This window comes from Bufo gargarizans, chromosome 9 (genome assembly GCF_014858855.1).
Source record: "Bufo gargarizans isolate SCDJY-AF-19 chromosome 9, ASM1485885v1, whole genome shotgun sequence".
In the NCBI taxonomy this organism is placed as follows: Eukaryota; Metazoa; Chordata; class Amphibia; order Anura; family Bufonidae; genus Bufo; species Bufo gargarizans.
The window spans coordinates 128,626,647-128,644,004 of NC_058088.1; the positions used below are offsets into that span (position 1 = coordinate 128,626,647).

Genomic DNA, 17,358 nt, shown 5'->3' on the forward strand with positions numbered 1-17,358 from the left:
CCAAAGACGGTTGAGGAGGACATCAGTAGTGTTGATCACGAATATTGGAATCGCGAATATCGGCACTTCGAGAATTTGCGAATATTTAGAATATAGTGATATATATTCGTAATTTGGAATATTCTAGATTTTTTTTCATCAGTAACCTCCCTTATTGCTTGTGTGCCAATGAGAAGGCTGCAATGTCTTTGTCTGAGCTTAGCAACATCCCTAGCAACCAATAGGAAAGTTGCCTACCCCTTACTATATAAGAAACTCCGCAGCAGCCCTTGTATGCAGTGTTTTACAGATCTGAGAGAGACAGCAGTGTTATTGCTGTGCTCTCTGCTTTCCTGTGTCATTACATAAGATACAGTAGTTAGTTAGCTTATATATATAATACAAATAGTAAGTGGGAGATAGTCAGTGTAGGTTAGATAGCAATATAGTGTAGCTGTTCTGCTGTCCATACATACATACTACATACATAGTGCTGTATGTATGTATATATCTATGCTACATACATGCATAGTGCTGTGATGTCACAAGTTCACAACAATAATTAGTTCCCCAATCACTAATAAGTAGTCAGACCTGTTAAAATGACTAGGCCCAAAAGCTAGGTAGAAAAGGGTCACCTCCTAGGGATCCCTAAAAGCTTTCAGCAAATGGCGTCCGTGTGCTTTTTTCTCCAGAAAGCTCTCGGCCTCTGAAAGAAATTATGATGTGGGAGATAGAGAGTTGCTGGCCATTAAATTGGCCTTTGAGGAATGGCATCATTGGTTTGAGGGGGCTACTCATCCTATTACATTATATACTGACCACAAGAATTTGGCTTACTTGCAGTCTTAGACAGGCTAGATGGTTTTTACTGGGTTCAATTTTGTGGTCACCTTTCGCCCTGGGGTTAAAAACGTCAAGGCAGATGTGTTGTCACGTAGTTTTCCTGGGGGGAGTGATTCGGAGGATCCTGCTCTAATTTTGGAGGAGGGATAAATAGCCTCACTAACGATGAAACCCAGTACACCTGAGGGAAGGTGGATCCAGCTCAAATCCAAATCACAACAAACCAAGAAGTCAGACATGTGCAGCCAGTCTGACAGATCTCCGCACATTCACAGGGCAAGGCGTCACAATAGCTATAGTGACCCATGCCTGTATTTTGATGGAATTACGCGAATATTTCTTTGCCGATTTTTCGCGATCGAGAAAATAATCTCGAATTCTCGAATATATGACGAATATTTTACCAAATATTCACAAAATATTCTGAATTCTAATACTGCCCCTGCCGCTCATCACTAGACATCAGTGATGCGCAGACAGTACTCAATGGTGATAATGTAGCTGATCACACTTGGGAGCTGGGTGATGAAGGGGCTTCATCATCATCGGGAGAATAGGGTGTCAGCTTGCCCGTGAGCCAGCAGCGGAACCAGCAAGTTGCTAGCATGGGCGGGAGTCAGCAGGGTGACAGCAGTGGGCGGTCGGTATCCAAATATGCCCGGGGTAAACCACCCACTTCGCGTGAGCCTACCTGCTCGGGAAGTAGCAGTGCAGGTTTTCAAGGAGGCAGCAGCGGTAGCATTCAGTCAGTGCATAGTGTTGGGGGTAAAATCACCTACTCAGCAGTGTGCCAGTTTTATTTTAAGCCGCCAGAGGAGGTGAACATGGCCATATGTAGAATCTGCGGGCAGAGGGTGAAGTGTGGCCAGGGTGCCAAAGTTGGCACTACTGCCCTGCGTCAAAATATGCAGCATCCCCATAAATTGGCCTGGTAGAACCTTGGCTCCGTTGTGGTGGTCCAGGCTGCCGCAGCAACTGCTGCATAACCCACTGGCACGTACCCGGTTTCTGGCAGTCAAGGCTCCACCACCTCGGCCGAAAGAAGTTGTCTGTCCTTCCTATCATCTGCCGGTCCTGATGCTCTTGCTCCTCCTCCTCCTAATTCTCATCACGCATTCCATCAGCAATCTATCACCGAAGCGATTGCCTAGAGACAACAGTGTGCATGCACTCATCCAATAGCGCAGAAGGTGAACATGCTCCTGGCCAAGTTGCTGGTGCCGCAGTCCCTCCCTTTTCAAGTTGTGAACTCTGCACCTTTCAGAGAACTGATGGCTTGTACCAAGCCGAGGTGGAGAGTCCCAAGCTGTCATTCTTTTACCAAAAAGGCAGTACCAGCCTTGCACAAATATGTAGAACAGAAGGTGGGCCAGTCCTTGAGCCTGTCGGTGTCTACCAAAGAAGACGGCAGCGCTGACGGCAGCAGTAACTACGGTCAGGGACAGTACATGTCCTTTACGGCCCACTGGGAGAAAACTTGGCTAGGTGACGCCGCTTCCGCCTCCACTTTGTCACGCCGTTGGTCCAGCAACAATGTCCGCCTCTGCCTCCTCATCCTCCACCGTGCCCTCAGCCTCCATTGCAGAGACAATTCACAGTGCCCCTCCAGCATACTACATGTGCAGGGCAGAGCTGTGTCATGCCGTTTTGCACCTCGTTTGCCTGGGCAAACGGAGTCACACAGGGGAGGAACTGCTCCATGTCCTTCAGCAAGAAACCAAATCCTGGTTTCTCTGCAACAACTCAAAATCGGAATTATGGTGACCGACAACGGGAAGGACATTATGTCGGCGCTGTGTCAAGGAGGGCTGAGCCATGCGCCCTGCATGGCACACGTGTTCAATCTGGTTATCAAGCGATTCCTGAAGTCTTCCACCCATCTGCAAGACATCCTAAAAATGGCCAGGAAACTTTGCATGCATTTCAGCCACTCGTACACCGCAAAGCACACCCTTCTCGAGCTGCAGCAGCAGAATGGCATCCCCAACATAGACTTATATGCGCTGTTTCCACCTGTTGGAATTCCATCCTCCATATGTTGGATCGACTGTATGAACAGAAAAAAGCCATAAATGATTTCTTCATGATCCAAGCGGGCAGGAGTACTCCCCTGTGTAACTTCGATGTCAGCCAGTGGCAGCTCATGCGTGACACCTCCCGTTTGGCTCAGGCCCTTTGAGGAGGACACGATATTTGTCAGTCGCCAGGGCTCTACTTGTATAAGTGTTTAATAGAACAGTTTCTGTAGACATCTATGTGGAATAAGCTTACGACAGTGTAAAAGAAGTGCGTTTCTTCTTGACGCTAACATCGACTTGTAAGGCTGAGTTCACACTTGAGTTATTTGGTCAGTTTTGGCCTCATAACTGCCCAAATGAGGGAAGTGTGCAGTGATTCTGCGTGCCATACAGACTCACAGTATTATTTCACTACTAAAGCAGACTCCCTATGTGTGTTACTGCAAGGCACAGTGTTCTACACCACTATACAGGCTCTCTGCATCTGGGAAATAGCAGTTTTTTTAACATAATTTGCCGCAAATTTATTTGGATCCAACCCAAAAAATGAAACAGCGAATCGAACTGAAAAATGTGCTCATCTCTAATTATAAGGGATGAACAACACTACACAGCTAGACTGTGGTTATAAGTAGTGAACCGGACTACACAGCTAAACTGCCATTATAAATTATGGAAAAGTGGAGATAAAAATGGCCTGAAGAACGATTGTCATCAAGGGACTTGGAGCCAGCCTGGTAGGTACAATAAAAACATCTCTTTATTGCTTATCTACATGTTTCAAGGGCAGACAGCCCTCTTTGTCAGGACCGATACAATGCAAATGTTTGTACTGTGCGGTTCTTCAGATCATTTTTATTTTCAGGAACCCAGGCTGCAGTCCAAGACTCCCCGTTTGATGTTCATGACTCAATTACAACAACATAGCAACAATATAAAGGATGTACCAGACTACACAGCTATACTGTTGTTATAAGGGATAGACCAGTCTACACAATTAGACTGCTATTATAAGTACAGCAAGCCCCAGGGGAGGCTCCAGTGAAAGAGTATGAGAGTGTTGGTTGTGACCCTGAGAGAGGTAGTAGTACTCACATCTATAACCCTTTTATTGAGGATGATGAGATTTGTAGTACAAGCAGCAACAAAAGGCATAGTTCCAACATAGTAACATAGTATATAAGGCCGAAAAAAGACACTTGTCCATCCAGTTCGGCCTGTTATCCTGCAAGTTGATCCAGAGGAAGGTAAAAAAAAACCTGTGAGGTAGATGCCAATTTTCCCCATTTAAGGGGGGGAAAATTCCTTCCCGACTCCAATCAGGCAATCAGAATAACTCCCCAGATCAACGACCCCTCTCTAGTAGCTATAGCCTGTAATATTATTACGCTCCAGAAATACATCCAGGCGCCTCTTGAATTCCTTTATTGTGAGGACAGCCTCCAGTCTTCTTGGATATGACGCCACAAGATTTGCACACTTGAATTTGGAGATTTCCTGCCATTCTTCTCTGCAAATACTCTTGAGCACTGTCACGCTGGCTGGAGACTATCGATGGACATCCATTTTCAGGTCTCTCCATAGATGTTTGATTGGGTTTAAGTCAGGGCTCTGGCTAGGCCACTCAATAACATTCACAGAATTGCCCATAAGCCACTTCTATGTTATCCTGGCTGTATGCTTATGGTAATTGTTTTGCTTGAAAGTGAACATTTGGCTCAGTCTAAGGTCCAGAGCACTGTGGATCTGAAAATCTCTATATTTTGCTCCATTCATCTTACTCTGAACCCTGAACAGTCTAAAATGCTGCAGTGAAGGTTGACCTTCTGTAAGTAACATAGTAACATTGTTTATAAGGCTGAAAAAATACATCTGTCCATCTAGTTCAGCCTGTTATCCTGCAAGTTGATCAAGAGGAAGGCAAAAAAGACCCCTGTGAGGTAGAAGACAATTCCCTCCCCCTTTAGGGGAAAAAAATTCCTTCTTGACTCCAATCAGGCAATCAGAATAACTCCCTGGATCAATGACCCCTCTCTAGTAACTAGAACCTGTAATATTATTACACTCCAGAAATACATCCAGGCCCCTCTTGAATTCCTTTATTGTACTCACCATCACCACCTCCTCAGGCAGAGAGTTCCATAGTCTCACTGCTCTTACCGTAAAGAATCCTCTTCTATGTTTGTATACAAACCTTCTTTCCTCCAGATGCAGAGGATGTCCCCTCGTCACAGTCACAGTCCTGGGGATAAATAGATGATGGGAGAGATCTCTGTACTGACCCCTGATATATTTATACATAGTAATTAGTACATAGTATAGTACAAGGTATTCCTTTCACAACAACTGTGTATGGGCAGCAACAATGATAGTGGTAATGGTAGTAGTACTTTCTGACTACCATTCTAAGATCATTTTGAAGTCTCCCCAAATAACCACGGGTATGCTATTTTGTACTTGTTAACCTTTTGTGCAGTTATCAGGCTGAGGGGCGTAGAATTTTGATCAGGATGACCAATTCATCTCAAAGTGTGCTGGTTACTGAAGGCACATAGCCTTTTCCACAGCAATAAAGTCCTTCTGTAATAAATGATAGAATACCTTGTCTTTATTTTGCACTACCTTATGGTCCTCGACCTTCTAAGATATCAGGTCTCTTTCTTATTGGGATACTCTGATGATGAAGCTGTCTCTTTGGCATCTGGAGTCTCAGAGATAAAGATTCTCTGGACTTGGGCCTGGTCTTGCACATATAGGTATCTTATAGGTTTTGTCTGTAGCTCTGCTAAGACTCCTCTAACCAGAAGTTTGGCCTGGTCCATCATCATGGTAACCTATCCAGTCTGCTAGTATTAACTATATATTGCCCATACATTGCTATTATGTATGCATGATGCATAATGAAATAAAAGCTTCGACAAACAGAAAAATCTGAGCAGTTAACTTAGTAAAAATTAAAATATTTCAGCAGTTATTAACCCTTTGTAGTCAATCTCTAATATACTGCATAAGAGATGGGCTAGACTACACAGTCCAACTGCTGTTATAAAGGTTGGACAAGAATACACAACCAGACTGCTGTTTTAAGGGATGGATCAGACTACACAACCAGACTGCTGTTTTAAGGGATGGACCAGACTACACAGCCAGACTTCTGTTGTAAAGGGTGGATCATACTACACAACCAGATCACTGTTATAATGGGTAGACCAGACTATGCAGCTAGACTGCTGTTTTAACGGATGGTCCAGACTACACAACCAGACTGCTGTTATGAGGGATGTACCAGACTACAAAACCAGACTGCTGTTATGAGGGATGGAGCAGACTACACAACCAGACTGCTGTTATAAGGGGTGGACAAGACCACACAGTTAGACTGCTCTTATAAGGGGTGCACCAGACTATGCAGCTAGACTTCTGTTATATAGAATAGTCCATACTACAGGCTATTGTGTTATGGAGCAGACCAGACCATACAGTCAAACTGCTTTTAAAATTGGGAAACTACACAGTCAGTTTTTAAAAGTTGTTGTCACTCAAACATTATAGAAAAAAACAATACTTTGGGAATTATATTTAAAATGTGTTGCTTTTCAAATGCACAGAAGCAAAGAGATGTTTGATACTACACAAAACAACCACAGATTTCCCGACCACACACTGCTGAATAGCTAACATTTCAAGTCTCTGTCTACTGTATTATGGCCATTATTACCTGGTTTTTGAGTTTAGCTTGTTTTTGTAATCTCCAACAAAATATGTATCATGTCAGCCTCGCTCCAAAACTGTTCCTCTGTAAACAGTGTGGTATATATTCCCATATATTCTCATGCGTTTCTGGAAATACACTCAATGCATTTAAAATGTGCCTGTCACGCATGACTGATGCTTCGATCAAGAGACAATATACTCTGGAAATGATGTCCTGACGGTTTTGCTCGAGCAATCTGGAAATGTAACAAGTGGACCGAAATGGACCCAGAAGTCTAATCTTTTTTATCATAATACTATATCATTGTTTAATCCCCGTCAAGCGCAAGAGTACCCAAGAGTTTTACTTTGTCTTTGGTTTATTTGTGAAGCTTTTACATTTTGATCATATGTTTACAAGATAGACTCATGATCTGGACCTAATTTTTAAAGGGAAGCTGTCACCTCTACTGTGCTGCCCTTGCTTAGAGCAGCAGCGGTCCTTTTTATCTTTGGTGCCCTTATCATATGTGCCCTATGTATTATTTGCAGCGTTTATGCATCAACTAAACGCTGTCACCTGATGAACGATTTAGATATCTCCTTTTGGGGAAACGCATCGGGAAGATTGTTTATTCAGCAGGGACACCTAGGAAATTTGAGGGTTTAGCCACTGAGAAGTGGAGTCGTCCCTTTCGGGGAGTGTACTATGCTTTTAGGCAGGGCTAGCCGGCAGGGATAACCCAGGGAGAGAACATCTTCTCCACCCCATCTTCTCGGCTGCAGGCCGACAGACAACCTGGTAATGTGTAACCCGTGAGTCTCTTAACAGTCTGAGACCATCTGTATGCAAGTAACCATGAGTTTTTACCGAACAACTGCTGGTTATTTATTGCATCTCTCTAGGGTCTATCATACATGTAGATGATATGCTGGTTACTTTTCTATTCTGATACCATATTATTTTTTACTGTGTTGATGCTGTATCTTCAGTGCAGGCATCAGATATACAGTACAGACCAAAAGTGTCAGAAACAGGCGTCGTTCAACTATAGAACAAAAAAGAAGAATGGCGCACCATAGGTTAATAACGTAGAGATTAAAGATAAAAAGGTATCTCCACTGGGGAGGCTCACCTGATGGAGTTGTGCTACTTTAGGCACAACTCTAATGTGGACGTGTATCAAATTGCCATAAACTCCTCACAACGGATGGTGTGCAGCCCGGGATGGATGCTTCTGTTCAGGGATGCCTAGAGTCCCGCAGAAAGCCAGTGGTTCAGATAAAAGAAAAGGTGTCCCACGGCGCACAAACCACCCACAAGTTGGAGTGATATAGGTTGATAATTTATTAGAGCAAGTGGTACAACGCGTTTCGGGGTTTAACCCCTTCTTCAGGTACAATAGGCTTGCATACATACAGAAAGAATTGTATACATATAAATACAGTAAAAAACCGCCAAATTCACACAGGGGGCGGGGTGGGGGCGGGTCAGTGGGCGGTACTGGACAGGCTCTCAGAGTTTTGTGAGCAAAAGAGTTAAAAAGCTTTAATATCTATCAAACTTAATTTTGATGCATGGGTTTAGTGTCCCTGTTCAAGGGCAGATCAGTCTTAGTATTACAATTTCTACATATTTATTCCAATATAGAGGAATTTATGAAAGAGTTAGGGGTAATGCAGGACCTTGTATAGTCATGTGATATGGTCACATGACCGCCGTCAGGATAGGATAGTGGGCGTTCCTGCAGCCCTGGTAATGTGGTGCAGTGCGGTCACATGACTATACCATGTGACCGCCGTCTGAGGAAGATAGTGAGCTTGAGGGGGAGGCGGCCGCTGGGAGCGATGGGCGGTCGCATAAAGCTGCGGCCGGTCACATGCTGGGAGACGTCACACTTCTGTCTCTTAGCAACCAGACGCTGCTGTTGCATCAGAGAGGGGGAGTGTTAGATCGAGCAGACTGGTGAGCAGTGTGTTCGTATTGTACAGACTGGGAGCGATCGGACCTTGGTAAAAACCTGGTTCTAGGCTAAAATAAGATAAAAGGACACAGATATAAAGAGAGCAGATCCAAATAAATAAATAGCCATATAAAACTAATGTCTGGATGGCAATTGGAACTAATGGACCTTGTATAGGGCTAATTTATGGAAATAAAATTAGCCTCTCATGCCGCAGATGGGCAGAATGAGAGGCAGATGGGCAGAATGAGAGGCCCTTTGATAGAACCTTTCTTTTTTCATGGTCCAATAGATGGCTAGAAAGGTTGAAGATCTTTATGTCCTTATTCTGATTGCGTGCTGACATCAAAGTCTTCTTTTGGGTTTGGCCCCCCCTACTTCCTCTCCTACATTTTTTCTTTTTAAGTTTCTGGTTCCCAATGGACGGAAATAGTTGGTAATTGTAACCGTGGTTGGGCTTTTCAATATTGGGTAGGCTGAGATTGGTGTAAGTAGGGGGGGTAGGGATAAAAAAGAAGAGAGCTGGCCCTTTGGTATCTGTAGGGAAAGATCAGAGAGGGCCGTGGCTCCAAGGTCCGGATCTATAGCTGGACAGATTTGGCCTGTGGGTGGCGTGGTCAGTCCTATAGGGGCGGTACCTAATTGAGTAGGGGACTCGGTGTGTAATGTAAGTAGTGAATCCAATTCTACTGATGAGGACGGGGACGCTGAGGTGGTGGACTGTCTTGTCAGCGATGATGTTGGATGATCCACAGTTTAGTTCGTCCTTGATTTTGAAAAATTCGTCATTTTGGCCCGTGAAAGAAGTGGTATTATTCATTGATCTGCAGCAGAGACATCTTGGTTGGTTGCACTTATAGCTCCCCGGGGTCTTAATATCTGCTTGGCTGCCTAGTTCTTCAATTTACTGGGGGCTAGCATATTTTTTAATGTTTTTGCTCGTCTAAATACTAGAGACGGTTGTTTCGTTATTTCAGAGTTCAGGAAGGGATCTTTTCTTAGGATATACCAATGTCTAGACAGAATTTTACGGATGTCTATGTGGTTGCTGTTATAGGTGGTTAGAAAGTTGGTATTGTGGTGTTTGGTATCTTTTTGTTTCTTGTTTCCTGCTAGACATTCGGCTTGTGTGAGTGTTTTTGCCTTATTAAAAGCTGTATCTATGACATCCGTCGGATAGCCTTTTTGTATGAATCTGGACCGAATTACGTTGCTTTGTGTGGCGAAATCTTCGTCCCTAGAGCAATTACGCCTAATTCGCTTGAATTGACTATACGGAATGTTCTTCTTCCACTTCTTGAAATGTTCACTTGAATAGTCCAAATAACTGTTGCAGTCCACTTCTTTAAAAAATGTTTGTGTGTTAACTGATCCATCATTTATATGAAGCTCTAGGTCAAGATATTCAGCTTTGGATTTGTCACTTGAGCCTGAGAAGGTGAGACCCCAATTGGTGGAATTTAGGTCCTTAATAAAATCAATAATTGTTAAAATCTCGCCTTCCCAGATTAAAATCAGATCGTCGATATAACGACGATAAAAAATTATATTTTGTGTCCAATATTTTGATTTGTAGATAAAAGTGTCTTCAAAAGCCCCCATAAAAAGATTGGCGAAACTGGGCGCGAAACGGGTACCCATCGCGGTTCCTTTGGTCTGTAAATATAGATTCTCTTCAAACTTAAAAATATTATGAGTCAGAATAAAATCAATACTTCTTAGGATAAAATCATTTTGTTCAGCCGGTAATTGGTCGTCGGTGTCTAAAAAACTTTTTACACATTTGATACCCAATTTATGCTCGATATTCGAGTAGAGTGATGTAACGTCTAGGGTCAGCCAATGGTATGTTTCCTTCCATTTGATATTCCGTAAAAGTTGTATTAGGGTAGTAGAATCTCTCAGATAAGATGGTAATTGTACTACATGTTTTTGTAGGAGGATATCGACGTAATGGGATAGATTGCACGTGAGTGATGAAATTCCTGAGATAATAGGACGGCCCGGGGGATTTGAGATACTCTTGTGGATTTTGGGTAAATGGTAAAAGGTAGCAATAACTGGGTTTGTGATGAGGATGTAACTATGTTCCTTTTTGCTCAGGATGTGGGATGCTGAGTTGATGAGAGCTTTGAATGATTGCTGGTGTTCCATAAGAGGGTTTTCGGTCAACTGTTGATAATATTCTGTGTCAGACAGGATCCGATTCGCTTCCTTGATATAGTCATTCCTATCCTGAAGGACAATGCCACCTCCTTTGTCCGCATTGCGGATAATTAGGTCCGGATTATCCTGGAGCTGTTTGATGGCCAGTTTCTCTTTGGCACTGAGATTGTGTTTCTCAATTTGTAGTTTATCGACTGATCATAAAAAGTTTCTATAAAATTCCCCTTGTGGTGTAGGGGGTAAAAGTTAGACCGTGGTCTCAGATCAGTATTGATTAAACGTTCCTGAGATGTGGATTCTACTTGCGCTTCCATTGGGTCTGCCTCTTTTTTATTTTTCGCTATGATGTTAAAATGTCTCTTTAAGGTGAGGTTTCTGATAAAATTGTGTAGATCGAGGAAAAGGTTAAATCCATCCGCTTTCGCAGATGGGCAGAATGAGAGGCCCTTTGATAGAACCTTTCGTTTTTCATGGTCCAATAGATGGCTAGAAAGGTTGAAGATCTTTATGTCCTTATTCTGATTGCGTGCTGACATCAAAGTCTTCTTTTGGGTTTGGCCCCCCCTACTTCCTCTCCTACATTTTTTCTTTTTAAGTTTCTGGTTCCCAATGGACGGAAATAGTTGGTAATTGTAACCGTGGTTGGGCTTTTCAATATTGGGTAGGCTGAGATTGGTGTAAGTAGGGGGGGTAGGGATAAAAAAGAAGAGAGCTGGCCCTTTGGTATCTGTAGGGAAAGATCAGAGAGGGCCGTGGCTCCAAGGTCCGGATCTATAGCTGGACAGATTTGGCCTGTGGGTGGCGTGGTCAGTCCTATAGGGGCGGTACCTAATTGAGTAGGGGACTCGGTGTGTAATGTAAGTAGTGAATCCAATTCTACTGATGAGGACGGGGACGCTGAGGTGGTGGACTGTCTTGTCAGCGGTTTGTGTGTGGAACTCTTGATGAAAGAGGTAGGTGGTAAATTCAGGGGTGCACAGTTGGATAGCACTTCTTGGCTGAAAAGGTTGGGGGTTGGAATGGTGGTGTGGGAGGGGGGAGGTGGGGACCCTCCCCCATTGATCGTTGTGGAAGGGTGGGCAGTCCTAGGGGATAACTCTATTACTGTGGAAGGGGTGTCTACTGTTAAATTTGAAAACATGGTTTCACATGGAATGGGCGAGTGATGCAGATTGGGTGCATGTTGACTAGACCGTTGGTGCTGTTTCCCTGGGTGGGCCTTAGATCTGGTGAGTTCATGCTTCCTAGGGGGTGGTGCATGTCTGCTGCTATGGACATATGTGCTTCTATGCTGGGGTCTTGGGTCACCCTGGTGGGCACCATTAAATGGTGTTCTAGTGTTGGGGGCCCTGCCCTTTTGGTAGGTAGGTCTCTGGTTATTATCTGAAGGTTCATTATTGGTCGTATAGGGTTTTGTCCAGAATTGGATATTATCTGTCTCGAAATCGGTTCTATCCCTTAGAAGTTTGCCTGCTTTTTTATCCAAAATGTCTTTTTCTATGGCCATAGCCCGTGTAGTAATTGTTCTCTCATATTTAGTGAAAGACCGGTGTGTTTTGTGTCTTATAATCTTGCTATGGCAATCCGTAATTTTGGTGTCCAGGTTCACAGCTATTTGTTTTCTTTTAGCCGCAAGTCTGGACATCATACCCCTAGCACATGACAGTAAATAATTGTCCCAGTCTCTAGAGAAATCTGCATCATCTTCAAATGAATGTTTAAAACGTAAGCGGAGTCCCCTTGGGACAAGTCCTTCTGCAAGATAAATCTCAAGGAATTCAGCATCCAATTGGTGCTGAATTTCACTAGTCATCAATTTCTCTAGTTCAAAGAAAAATGAAGATAAAGTCTTTTCATCGATATCTTCAGATGTTAGATCCTGACCATCAACGGCATCAGTCGCCGAGGCGGGCGGGGCTGATACAAGCTGTAGGATTAAGTGTTCTCTTTGTTCAAGTCGCCTCTGTACATATTCCATATTAATTTGTATCTGCTCTCTTTATATCTGTGTCCTTTTATCTTATTTTAGCCTAGAACCAGGTTTTTACCAAGGTCCGATCGCTCCCAGTCTGTACAATACGAACACACTGCTCACCAGTCTGCTCGATCTGACACTCCCCCTCTCTGATGCAACAGCAGCGTCTGGTTGCTAAGAGACAGAAGTGTGACGTCTCCCAGCATGTGACCGGCCGCAGCTTTATGCGACCGCCCATCGCTCCCAGCGGCCGCCTCCCCCTCAAGCTCACTATCTTCCTCAGACGGCGGTCACATGGTATAGTCATGTGACCGCACTGCACCACATTACCAGGGCTGCAGGAACGCCCACGATCCTATCCTGACGGCGGTCATGTGATCATATCACATGACTATACAAGGTCCTGCATCACCCCTAACTCTGTCATAAATTCCTCTATATTGGAATAAATATGTAGAAATCGTAATACTAAGACTGATCTGCCCTTGAACAGGGACACTAAACCCATGCATCAAAATTAAGTTTGATAGATATTAAAGCTTTTTAACTCTTTTGCTCACAAAACTCTGAGAGCCTGTCCAATACCGCCCACTGACCCGCCCCCACCCCGCCCCCTGTGTGAATTTGGCGGTTTTTTACTGTATTTATATGTATACAATTCTTTCTGTATGTATGCAAGCCTATTGTACCTGAAGAAGGGGTTAAACCCCGAAACGCGTTGTACCACTTGCTCTAATAAATTATCAACCTATATCACTCCAACTTGAGGGTGGTTTGTGCGCCGTGGGACACCTTTTCTTTTATCTAGACCAAAAGTTTGGACACACTTGCTCATTCAAAGAGTTTTCTTTATTTTCATAAAGGAGGAGATGTGATGGTGTGGGGGTGCTTTGCTGGTGACACTGTTGGGGATTTATTCAAAATTGAAGGCATACTGAACCAGCATGGCTACCACAGCATCTTGCAGTGGCATGCTCTTCCATCCGGTTTGCGTTTAGTTGGACCATCATTTATTTTTCAACAGGACAATGACCCCAAACACACCTCCAGGCTGTGTAAGGGCTATTTGACCATGAAGGAGAGTGATGGGGTGCTGCGCCAGATGACCTGGCCTCCACAGTCACCGGACCTGAACCCAATCGAGATGGTTTGGGGTGAGCTGGACCGCAGAGTGAAGGCAAAAGGGCCAACAAGTGCTAAGCATCTCTGGGAACTCCTTCAAGACTGTTGGAAGACCATTTCAGGTGACTACCTCTTGAAGCTCATCAAGAGAATACCAAGAGTGTGCAAAGCAGTAATCAAAGCAAAAGTTGGCTACTTTGAAGAACCTAGAATATGACATATTTTCAGTTGTTTCAATTTTCTTTGTTATGTATAGAATTCCACAGGTGTTAATTCATAGTTTTGATGCCTTCAGTGTGAATCTACAATTTTCATAGTCATGAAAATAAAGAAAACTCTTTGAATGAGAAGGTGTGTCCAAACTTGTGGTCTGTACTGTAGGTCATCATACTTACCTGTAATAGATTTAAGTTTGGGGCTTTGTTATTATTTTATCTGCATATAAATAAAAGTAAATTTTTAGAGGTTGTTTGTTCAGTGATAGCTTCTTAATTTCCCCAATGCAAATGTATCTTGCATTTCTGTGAAACCTTGCTTAGAGAAGCATAGTATAGTGACAGACCTGATGATTTCAATTCTGAGCTGCAGTCAGTACCAGGAAAGAAACCTGTCAGTTATTGTCAGAAAGTGGGGAGGGTTGGGGCCATGAGTCCCATCAGACTCATCTCCTGTGCAGCACAAGTCTGCTGCAAGGTTCAGCCTGTCAGTCAGGTAAAAGTACTGAATGCTGGGCCAGAAATGTCAGCCCATTGAAAAAACAGGTCTGTTACAATACTATGCTGCCTTGAGTGAGGGCAGCACAGTAGAGTTGACAGGTTCCCTTTAAATTTTCACAAACCTAGACAGTGCACTTAAATGTTGTCAGAAACCGCTTCAAATTTGGTGCAGTTTGGTGCATTTTTTGGCACAATTTGGTGCATTTTTGGCACGATTTGGTGCATCTGGGTTTAGAGACATCCTCTTTACTTAGCTTACCAAGTTGAGATGGCTTAATAAAAAACGGGATGTGGCTTGGCAGAAATGGGACATGGTCTTCCATGCAACAGTTTGCTCCAAAATTGTGTCACAACTCTGCCATATAATTAGGGCTTTATTAGGGCCCATAAGCAACACTAGGGGAAAGTTGTCTGGTGAAGTGAAAATGTACATATAAATACACTGAACAGTATATTCAAGTGTCAATTATAAGTATGTACATATTGCTTCTCATATACCAAAACAGAACATGTAAATCGCTGTATCAAAATGAATCTTTATTGATGAATCCAATAAATAGACAAATAAAATAAATCATACAAAAAAAGTATCAGTGTCTATGTAACTAGCTAAATGGGAGGAGCTGTAAACTAGCTGGGTGTTAGGAGCAGTGATAGGGAAGTGTCTATGTAACTAGCTAAATGGGAGGAGCTACAACCTAGGTGGGTGTTAGGGGCAGTTATAGGGCAGTGTCTATGTAACTAGCTAAATGGGAGGAGCTATAAACTAGCTAGGTGTTAGGAGCAGTGATAGGGCAGTGTCTATGTAACTAGCTGGGCGGGGGTAGCTATAAACTAGCTAGGTGTTAGGAGCAGTGATAGGGAAGTGTCTATGTAACTAGCTAAATGGGGGGAGCTATAACCTAGCTGGGTGTTAGGGGCAGTGATAGGGTGTGTCTATGTAACTAGCTGGGTGGGGGTAGCTATAAACTAGCTGGGTGTTAGGGGCAGTGATAGGGGAGTGTCTATGTAACTAGCTGGGTGGGGGTAGCTATAAACTAGCTAGGTGTTGTTACGAGCAGTGATAGGGAAGTGTCTATGTAGCTAGCTGGTGGGGGAGCTATAAACTAGCTAGATGTTGTTAGGAACAGTGATAGGGGAGTGTCTATGTAACTAGCTGGGTAGGAGCTATAAACTAGCTATGTTTTGTTAGTAGCACTGATAGGGGAGTGTCTATGTAGCTAGCTGGTCAGGGGAGCTATAAACTAACTGGGTATTGTTAGGAGCAGTGATAGGGGAGTGTCTATGTAGCTAGCTGGTGGGGGAGCTATAAACTAGCTAGGTGTTGTTAGGAGCAGTGATAGGGGAGTGTCTATGTAACTAGCTGCTAGGGGAGCTATAAACTAGCTAGGTGTTGTTAGGAACAGTGATAGGGGAGTGTCTATGTAACTAGCTGGGTAGGAGCTATAAACTAGCTATGTTTTGTTAGTAGCACTGATAGGGGAGTGTCGATGTAGCTAGCTGGTCAGGGGAGCTATAAACTAACTGGGTGTTGTTAGGAGCAGTAATAGGGAAGTGTCTATGTAACTAGCTGGTGGGAGAGCTATAAACTAGCTAGGTTTTCTAGTAGCACTGATAGGTGAGTGTCTATGTAACTAGCTGGTGGGGGAGCTATAAACTAGCTAGGTTTTGTTAGTAGCACTGATAGGGGAGTGTCTATGTAACTAGCTGGTGGGTGGAGCTATAAACTAGCTATGTTTTGTTAGTAGCACTGATAGGGGAGTGTCTATGTAACTAGCTGGTGGGTGGAGCTATAAACTAGCTGGGTGTTCTTAGGAGCAGTGATAGGGAAGTGCCTATGTAGCTAGCTGGGTGGGGGTAGCTATAAACTAGCTGGGTGATGTTAGGAGCAGTGTTAGGGAAGTGTCTATTTTTTGCAGGACAAGTTAAAGTTTTTAATGCACCATTTTGGGCATATGTAATCAATGCATAAAGCCAACTGTCTAGCCTAAAACCCCTTTTGTTTAAGTCAGTAAAAAGGCGTATTTGTGGTCACTATTATTAGATACAATAACAGGACGTATTACATATAGGATGGGAACAAACCAAAGGGAAATGTTGCATAGTGAAAATAGATCAGAAGAGTCCAAATGAAAAAAAAAAAACATATGGAAAAAATGTACAAGGTGAGCAATTGCATAAGCAAGTCTGTTAAAAATCACAGCTAGGTGTTGTTAGGGGCAGTGATAGGGGAGTGTCTATGTTACTAGCCGGGTTGGAGCTATAAACTAGCTAGGCGTTGTTAGGCGCAGTGATAGGGAAGTGTCTACGTAACTAGCTGGGTGGGAGTAACTATAACCTAGCTGGGTGCTGTTAGGAGCAGTGATAGGTAAGTGTCTATGTAACTAGCTGGGTGGGGGTAGCTATAAACTAGCTGGGTGTTAGGGGCAGTGATAGGGGAGTGTCTATATAACTAGCTGGGTAGGAGAAGCTATAAACTAGCTAGGTGTTGTTACGAGCAGTGATAGGGAAGTATGTATGTAGCTAGCTGGTGGGGGAGCTATAAACTAGCTATGTGCTGTTAGGAGCAGTGTTAGGGGAGTGTCTATGTAACTAGCTGGGTAGGAGCTATAAACTATAGAGCTAGGTTTTGTTAGTAGCACTGATAGGGGAGTGCCTATGTAGCTAGCTGGTGGGGGAGCTATAAACTAGCTAGGTGTTGTTAGGAACAGTATTAGGGAAGTGTCTATGTAACTATCTGGGTGGGAGGAGTCATAAACTAGCTGGGCGTTATCAGGATTGGTGCAGGAGCTAGAGCAGAGAAAGAAGTACATTATGGGTTTATCCCCTTAGTGACCACGCAACTTTCTAAGAGCTATAACATTTTTGTTTTTTTTATC

General features: G+C 43.5%; 1 protein-coding gene across 1 annotated transcript in view; it reads left to right on the forward strand.

Annotated features, from left to right (window-relative positions):
- The window catches only part of LOC122919808 (relaxin receptor 2-like), a 403,299-nt gene that overhangs the window by 24,482 nt on the left and 361,459 nt on the right, over positions 1 to 17,358 (forward strand). The window lies entirely within an intron of this gene.